Raw genomic sequence first — 9,134 nt, 5'->3', positions numbered from 1 at the left:
GTGGAGAAGGTGGGTGTACCTTTAAAAATACTATACAAGGTTTAAAAGCCAGCATGTTTAATGATTAATTTGCCCCAGCATTTGTGGCTCTCCTGGATATACTCCCAAAGCCTTTGCAAAAGGTCTCTGGGGAGGGCAGCCTTATTCCATCCACCATGGTAGGACACTTTACCACTCCAGGCCAGTAGCACGTACTCAGGAATCATTGTAGAACAAAACATTGCAGTGTATGTTTGCTGGCGTTCAAACAACATCCGTTCTTTATCTCTCTGTATTATCCTCTGGGGAGTGATATCATTCATGGTCACCTGGTTGAAATAGGGTGCTTTTCTTAAGCGGACATTCAGAGGTGACCATTCCTGCTTGGCTGTTTGCCTGTGGCTGAACAGAAAAGTTCCCCGCTGTTAGCCACGTGGTGGTGGGAGGCAAAATGCGACCTTGTAACGAAAGCACATGTGCTATGTATGTAATGTTAACAGCAAGGTTTACTGCGAAAGAGTGTACCCATTGTTCTATAAAATGTGTCTTTTCAAATACCACTGTCCCTTTTTTTTCTCCACCAGCTGCATGTGTTTCAAGGACCACAGGATCTTCTCCTTCCCAGAGGCTAGCGAAGATTAGAAGGCGAAAAAAAACACACTCGCGATGAAATGTTCTTTGAGCTCATGGTGTCCTCCCACACTGACAGAGCACAGACGAATTCATGGAGTCAGACAATGTCAGAGTGCAGGAAAGCACAAAATGACCAGGAGGAGAGGTGGCAGGCTGAAGAGAGTAAGTGGCAGGCTGAAGAGAGGGCTGAAGCTGAAAGGCGGCGGCAGTGTGATGAGAGGAGGCAGGATTCAGTGCTGAGGCTGCTGGAGGATCAAACTAATATGCTCCAGCATATGGTTGAGCTGCAGGAAAGGCAGCAGGAGCACAGACCGCCGCTACAGCCCCTGTGTAACCAACCGCCCTCCTCCCCAAGTTCCATAGCTTCCTCACCCAGATGCCCAAGAATGTTGGGGGGGGGGCCTCTGGCCGCCCAGCCACTCCACCCCAGAGGATTGTCCAAGTAACAGAAGGCTGGCATTCAATAAGTTTTAAACTTTTAAAGTGCTGTGTGGCCTTGTCCTTCCCTCCTCCACCACCCCTCCTGGGCTACCTTGGTAATTATCCCCCTATTTGTGTGATGAATTAATAAAGAATGCATGAATGTGAAGCAACAATGACTATTGCCTCTGCAAGCGGTGATCGAAGGGAGGTGGGGAGGGTGGTTAGCTTACAGGGAAGTAGAGTGAACCAAGGGGCGGGGGATTTCATCAAGGAGAAACGAACAGAACTTTCACACCGTAGCCTGGCCAGTCATGAAACTGGTTTTCAAAGCTTCTCTGATGCGCACTGCACCCTTCTGTGTTCTTCTAACCGCCCTGGTGTCTGGCTGTGCATAACCAGCAGCCAGGCGATTTGCCTCAACCTCCCACCCCACCATAAACATCTCCCCCTTACTCTCACAGATATTGTGGAGCGCACAGCAAGCAGTAATAACAGTGGGAATATTGGTTTTGCTGAGGTCTAACCGAGTCAGTAAATTGCGCCAGCAACCCTTTAAATGTCCAAATGCACATTCTACCACCATTCTGCACTTGCTCAGCCTGTAGTTGAACAGCTCCTGACTACTCTCCAGGCTGCCTATGTATGGCTTCATGAGCCATGGCATTAAGGGGTAGGCTGGGTCCCCAAAGATAACTATAGGCATTTCAACATCCCCAACTGGTTATTTTCTGGTCTGGGAAGAAAGTCCCTTCCTGCAGCTTTTGAAACAGACCAGAGTTCCTGAAGATGCAAGCATCATGTACCTTTCCCGGCCATCCCACGTTGATGTTGGTGAAACGTCCCTTGATCCACCAGTGCTTGCTGCACTATTGAAAAGTACCCCTTGCAGTTTATGTACTCACCGGCTTGGTGCTCCGGTGCCAAGATAGGGATATGGGTTCCATCTATGGCCCCACCACAGTTAGGGAATCCCATTGCAGCAAAGCCATCCACTATGGCCTGCACATTTCCCAGGGTCACTATCCTTGATATCAGCAGGTCTTTGATTGTGTTGGCTACTTGCATCACAGCAGCCCCACAGTAGATTTGCCCACTCCAAATTGATTCCCGACTGACCGGTAGCTGTCTGGCGTTGCAAGCTTCCACAGGGCTATTGCCACTCGCTTCTCAACTGTGAGGGTTTCTCTCATCTTGGTATTCTTGCACCTCAGGGCAGGGGAAAGCAAGTCACAAAGTTCCATGAAAGTGCCCTTACGTATGCGAAAGTTTTGCAGCCACTGGGAATCATCCCAGACCTGCAACACTATGCGGTCCCACCGTCTGTGCTTGTTTCCTGAGCCCAGAATCGGCATTCCACAGCATGAACCTGCTCCATTAGCACCATGATGCCCACATTGGCAGGGCCTGTGCTTTGAGAGAAGTCTGTGTCCATGTCCTCATCACTCTTGTCACCGCGCTGACGTCGCCTACTCGCCCAGTTTCGCTTTGCCAGGTTCTGGTGCTGCATATACTGCTGGATAATGCGTGTGGTGTTTAATGTGCTCCTAATTGCCAAAGTGATCTGAGCGGGCTCCATGCTTGCCATAGTATGGTGTCTGCACAGAAAAAAGGCGCAGAATGATTATCTGCTGTTGCCCTGACGGAGGGAGGGGCGACTGATGACATGGCTTACAGGGAATTAAAATCCCTGTAAACCAATCCTGTAAAGACAAACAAAGGGGGTGGCTTTGCGAGAAACTGAATGGCTGCCTCCAGGATAGAACTCAAAACTGGGTTTACTAGGCCATTGATTTCACAGAGGGAGGAGAAAATGAATACAAAACAAATCTGGTCTATTTCTTGTTTTGAGCTACTTCATCTATCTTTATACATCATGCTGGCAGCAGACTGTGCAGTATGACTGCTAGCCATTGTCACCTCCTGGGTGCTCATCAGAAGATGGTGCAGTGTGACTACTGGCCATCATCTTCTGCTAGCTGCAGATTAAAAGACAGTGCACTGCCGGGAGGACTCAATTGCCATGAGACGAAACAAGGGAAACGACCTGGCTGAGTCACTCCCATGTTTGCCCAGGCGCCTGGTTAAAAGAGCACCCAGGACTACGTTGACGCTGGCTAACAGTCATACTGCATTATCTGCTGCCAAAAGGCAATAAACTGCTGCTGTGTAGCAATGCAGTACCATGTCCGCCAGCACCCAGGAGACATACGGTGACGGTTAGCTGAGCGGGCTCCATGCTTGCCGTGGTATGGCGTCTGCACAGGTAACTCAAGAAAAAAGGCACAAAATGATTGTCTGCCCTTGCTTTTACGGAGGGAGGGAGGGAACGGAGGCCTGACGATATGTACCCAGAACAACCCACGACAATGTTTTAGCCCCATCAGGCACTGGGGTTTCTACCCAGAATTCAAATGGGCGGTGGAGACTGCAGGAACTGTGAGATAGCTACCCACAGTGCAAAGCTCCGGAAGTCGATGGTTGCCTCGGTACTGTGGACACAGTCCACCGACTACATGCACTTAGAGCATTTGTGTGGGGACACACACACTCGACTGTATAAAAACGCTTTCTACAAAACCGACTTCTATAAATTCGACCTAATTTCATAGTGTAGACATACCCTAAGGAGAGAGAGATACACTGCCAAGTGCCACTGGGACCTTTCTGCAGACTCTGCAGTGACTTCTGTTCTGGCACTGAAGCATCGCCTGACATTGCTGCCTCTAGGGGGTAAAACCTCTCTCCCCCTCAACGTGACCTGCTGCAGCACAGCCAGGTAGGGTTTCAGGCTGGGCTAGCAGGGCATGGGGGTGATTCCAGCCTGTGGAGTTGGGGGAGACCTGTGCTGCAGGTCCTGGAGCACGTGGCATTTAGGCACCTGCATTTCTCCAGTGTATATAGCCATTGCCCGCAGCCTCATTGGTGCCTTCTGTGCCCTCACTGGTCAATGTTGCTGTCAAGCTGTACACAAGCATGAATACCAACCTCAGGGCATACTGCTAAGAGCCAGGGCACAAACCCCAAATTGGTTTGAGCTCTGTACTTTGATTTCACCAAACAATTATTAAGTGTAAACTCCTCAGGCACTATAACAGCCTTAAGAGAGCCCTGGGCACTTCGATCTATCCTGGGCCCTGTCCTGCTCTGGAGCCACAAACACCGGAGGAGCAGACAGCCGTTGTGCGGTCCCCACCATTCTGGGGGCAGTGGGGCTCAGGCTTCCAGCTTCAGCCCTGGGGTGGCAGACGGCAGGCTCCAGCCATGGGGTGGCAGACAGCAGGCTCCAGCCATGGGGTGGCAGGCTCTGGCCACAGGCTCTGACCTGGGGCTGCAGGCTTTAGCTGCTCAGCAATGCTCCCTGGCTGCAGGGCTCCAAGCATAGGGCTTCAGGGTCACCACCCCCCTCATTGCCCCTGGCCCCCACTGCCTCCCTGGCCCCTCACCCATCCACCCCATCATCGCGGCCCTTGGTGCCTCCCTACCCACCTCTCCATCCAACACTTAATTTGTCCCCCAGTTTGACAGGGCTGAGTAAGTCTGCTGTGAAAAGTGATATTTGTAACCGTTCTGCCAGGTGGAGCCAGCAGCAACAGGGGCCAGGTTCAGTATCTAGGGGTACCTTATCAACAATACAACACAAAACCGGCTTGAGCCCCCACCCAGTGACTTGGGACAATTACACACCACCCCCTGGGTGCCTCTAAGAGGCAATACTTCCCCGCTCGCAAGCACAGAGTCTGAGTGTAGCAAAAACTTTTAATAAAAGGAGGGAAGTAACTCAGCATTAATTTGGGAAAACACCGCAACTAGGGTTCATAAAACATAAACCATGAGTACGTTGGGCAGTGTCCTTTTCTCCTCAGGTTCTTAAGTTCAGCAACAGAAAAGTCTCTTTAACATGCCCGTCCCTTCTCTGTACCCCACTCACAGTTGCTGTCCTTAGCCAATGCAACCCCAGAGTTCTAGAGGTTCATCCGCAGAGTTCACTTCCCACCCTGTGTGGAGGGGCAGTGGTAAGGAGGCACCTTACACACTCCACTGTTTGGGCACTCATTGCCCCAACAGCCAATTGCCATGCCTCTCTGCAGGGCTCTGCTCTGGCCCTCTCCACCAGCTTCCCTGATGGCCACTTGGCACGCCTCTCCACCAGCCACCCTGCTAGCCACTTGCTGCACCTCTCCACCAGCAGCTGGGCTAGCCACTCACCAATATATCTTCAAGGACCCTCATCTAACACAGCTCTTAGTGAGATCAGCTGTTAGTGAGAGAAGCTTCACTGCTGGTGCATACTAGGCAGTCTTTTGCAATAAAGACACTGACCCAAAGTAGGTTTAATATTTAGACTTAAATATCAGTGATTTCAGCTCTGTAGTATATAACAAAGCTCTCAATTGAATCTAAATTAACTCTTTTATTATACCATGGAGAGCAAGAGCAGCATCAAATAGTAGATCAGTAAGTACATACCCACTCACTGATTGGGGTTTTGAAACCCAGGTCCCCTGCTCAGTGAGTGCCATTTGGTTGAGGGTAAGTCCCTCCATTCGGGTATGCCAGGTACAGTTCTGCTGCCCTCAGGTCACACAACCAGGATAACAACTCTTTATTACTCCTGTCCCAATAACAAGGAAACTGGGGATCCAACACCAGCCACAAGTGATTATTTAGCAAGCAATCCCATCATGCTGAGCACCTAGGCAGGGTGGGTGTGTCCATGCAAACAAGATCAGCTCCTGAAGTCTTTTTCCACAGCTCACCACTAGATGTCATGGGAGAGCTCATTCAGACTCTACACACTTTTCACTGTCTCCCAGCTAACTAACAAGTCTGCTGCTGTGAAAAGTGATATTAATATACAAATATCACTTTTCACAGAAGCAGACTTACTAACCAGCAAGTCTTAAAAAAAAAAAAAAAAGGCAAGAGGATCAACAGAAAAAGTCAAGAACATGCAAAGCACCTTATTTGTGTTTTTATTTGGTTTAGATCCAGTAAAGGAGTGGTTCTCTACCAAGGGTCCATGTACACCTGGGGTTATCCAGAGGTCTTCCAAGGCGTACATCAACTCACCTATATATATGCTTAGTTTTACAACCGTTTTTAAGTGAGGTGAAACTTGGGGTACGCAAGACAAATCAGATTCCTGAAAGGGGTACAGTAGTCTGGAAAGGTTGAGAACCACTATAGTAAAGAATAGAGGCAACGGTATATTATTTTTATTAAGTCTGCAAAATAACCCCTACATAAATAAATTACTATGATTTGGACATGTATATGTGCATATTCATTTTTTTCCTAAAGTTAATTATTTTACAAAAAATTACCATACACTGAGGCCACCAAAAACTTTGTTGTGAGAACCCCTGGGCTACACTCCAAGCAATAAAGAGTTAGAGTTTCTTCTTGTTAGGGCTTTTTATTCCTTCCCCACCCAGGACTCTCAGCTGATGAGATGACTTTACTTAGGGTGACCATATTTCCCTATGCTTAATACAGAACACTTGGTAAAATTACTCGTATAATGCCATTCTAATCCCACATGTCTCCTCTACTCTTCCCCCTCCCAACCAGGGACCTCCATTCTAACCCCAAATATCTCCTCTATCCCCCCCCAAGGGGCCTCCATTCTAAGCCCATGTGTCTCCTCTACTCTCCCCTGCTCCACCTGGGGCCTCCATTCTAACCGCATGTGTGTTCTCTACTCTCTGCCCTCCCCCCTTTCTGGGGCCTCCATTCTAACTAGAGTTGCCAATTTTCTAATTGCACACAACTGAACACTGTTGCCCCGCCCCAGCCCCAACCCTTCTCTGAGGCCCCACCCCCACTCACTCTTATTGGGCTAGGGCAGTAGGTTGGGGTTAGCTCAAGATAACTGGAACTAGGTTTTATTTTACAGATGCTGGACTATCTACAGTGTTCTATCCCCTCCACATCTATCATCGGCAACTGTGTAGTTAAGACAAAGGCAGATTGAGGTTGCAAACGGTCCGGTGATATTTATTAAGAGTAACAATAACAGACTAGAACCCTTGCAAACTAAGATAATACAATAACACCTTGGTTGTTAACACCAATGATGTAAATGGGGGTGAACCCTACAGCCCCAAACCCTATACACAATGGAGTAGACAGGACTAAACAAGAAGGACTATACCATATCTTTCAGACGCTGGACAGGAGAACAGGAATAGGAACAGGAACACAAATGGGAACCAGGATCCCAGGGACAGGTACCAGGAACAGAAACACAGCAGGAACCGGAACTCAGGAACTTCGGTGACAAGTAAAGTAGATCTTCAGTATGGTATCTTCTGCCTTCTATTCTTGATCTCATCGTCCTGTGTGCTGAATGCAAACGCTAATTCATGTGATGATGGAACAGGTGAGTGGAGGTAAATTAAGGGAACCTTGGTAGATATTACTGGTTCACCTCAAGTCCTAATACTGCAGGGCTCTAGCTAATAGCAAGGCTGGTATTCTGTGGGAGGGCTTCTATGCCTCACTGGGATGATCTGCTTTTTCAGCATCTAGAGACATAGAGTGCTGCTCAGAGGGTGATGCTCCCTTATATGAGTTCTCTGGGTTTTTTTGTTTTTTGAATGTCCGTATTCTACTGCCACGAGACGTTACCTTTCCCACCTTTTCCTTGTTTTGGTGCCAAACTCAAAAAGAGAGCCAAAAAGCTGAAGGAGAATGGGTGCCAAGATGGAGGACAGGCTGTCCTATTACCAATCCAAAATGATTACTATGGACACTTAATAAATTGAACCTTTCCTACCCAACAGGATGAGGGCTCCAGCTGGGGAAGCAGGCTCTGGGGTGGGGCTGAGGGGTTTGGGGTGCAGGAGGAGGTTCCAGGCTGGGGCCAAGGGATTTGGAGTGTAGGAGTGGGCTCAGGACTGGGGCTTGAGGTGGGGGAGGGGGTGCAAGCAACGCTAATTCTAACCCCATGTTCCTCCTCTACCCTCTGCTACCAGACACTAGAGGCCTCCACTCTAACCCCATGTGTCTCCTCTACCCCCGTCCCCCCAGCACCAGGGGCCTCCATTCTCACCCCATGTGTCTCCTCTACTCCCCCTCCTGCGCTGGGGGCCTCCATTCTCACCCCATGTGTCTCCTCTACCCCTTCCCCCCCCGGGGCCCACCATTCTCACCCCGTGTGTCTCCTGTACCCCCCCCCGGGGCCCACCATTCTCACCCTGTGTGTCTCCTGTACCCCCCCCGGGGCCCACCATTCTCACCCCGTGTGTCTCCTGGAACCCCCCCCGGGGCCCACCATTCTCACCCCGTGTGTCTCCTGGAACCCCCCCCCGGGGCCCACCATTCTCACCCCGTGTGTCTCCTGGAACCCCCCCCCGGGGCCCACCATTCTCACCCCGTGTGTCTCCTGGAACCCCCCCCGGGGCCTCCATTCTCACCCCGTGTGTCTCCTCTACCCCCCCCCGGGGCCCTCCATTCTCACCCCGTGTGTCTCCTCTACCCCTCCCCCCCGGGGCCCTCCATTCTCACCCCGTGTGTCTCCTCTACCCCCCCCCCCCGGGGCCCTCCATTCTCACCCCGTGTGTCTCCTCTACCCCCCCCCCCCCGGGGCCCTCCATTCTCACCCCGTGTGTCTCCTCTACCCCCCCCCCCGGGGCCCTCCATTCTCACCCCGTGTGTCTCCTCTACCCCCCCCCGGGGCCCTCCATTCTCACCCCGTGTGTCTCCTCTACCCCCCCCCGGGGCCCTCCATTCTCACCCCGTGTGTCTCCTCTACCCCCCCCCGGGGCCCTCCATTCTCACCTCGTGTGTCTCCTGGAACCCCCCCCCCCCCCGGGGCCCTCCATTCTCACCCCGTGTGTCTCCTGGAACCCCCCCCCCGGGGCCCTCCATTCTCACCCCGTGTGTCTCCTGGAACCCCCCCCCCCGGGGCCCTCCATTCTCACCCCGTGTGTCTCCTCTACCCCCCCCCCCGGGGCCCTCCATTCTCACCCTGTGTGTCTCCTCTCCCCCCCCCCGGGGCCCTCCATTCTCACCCCGTGTGTCTCCTCTACCCCCCCCCCCGGGGCCCTCCATTCTCACCCCGTGTGTCTCCTGTAACCCCCCCCCCCCGGGGCCCT

Source organism: Dermochelys coriacea, chromosome 10 (assembly GCF_009764565.3).
Source record: "Dermochelys coriacea isolate rDerCor1 chromosome 10, rDerCor1.pri.v4, whole genome shotgun sequence".
Lineage (NCBI taxonomy): Eukaryota > Metazoa > Chordata > Testudines > Dermochelyidae > Dermochelys > Dermochelys coriacea.
The sequence above is the reverse complement of the archived record's forward strand: the minus strand, read 5'-3'. Positions refer to the sequence as shown.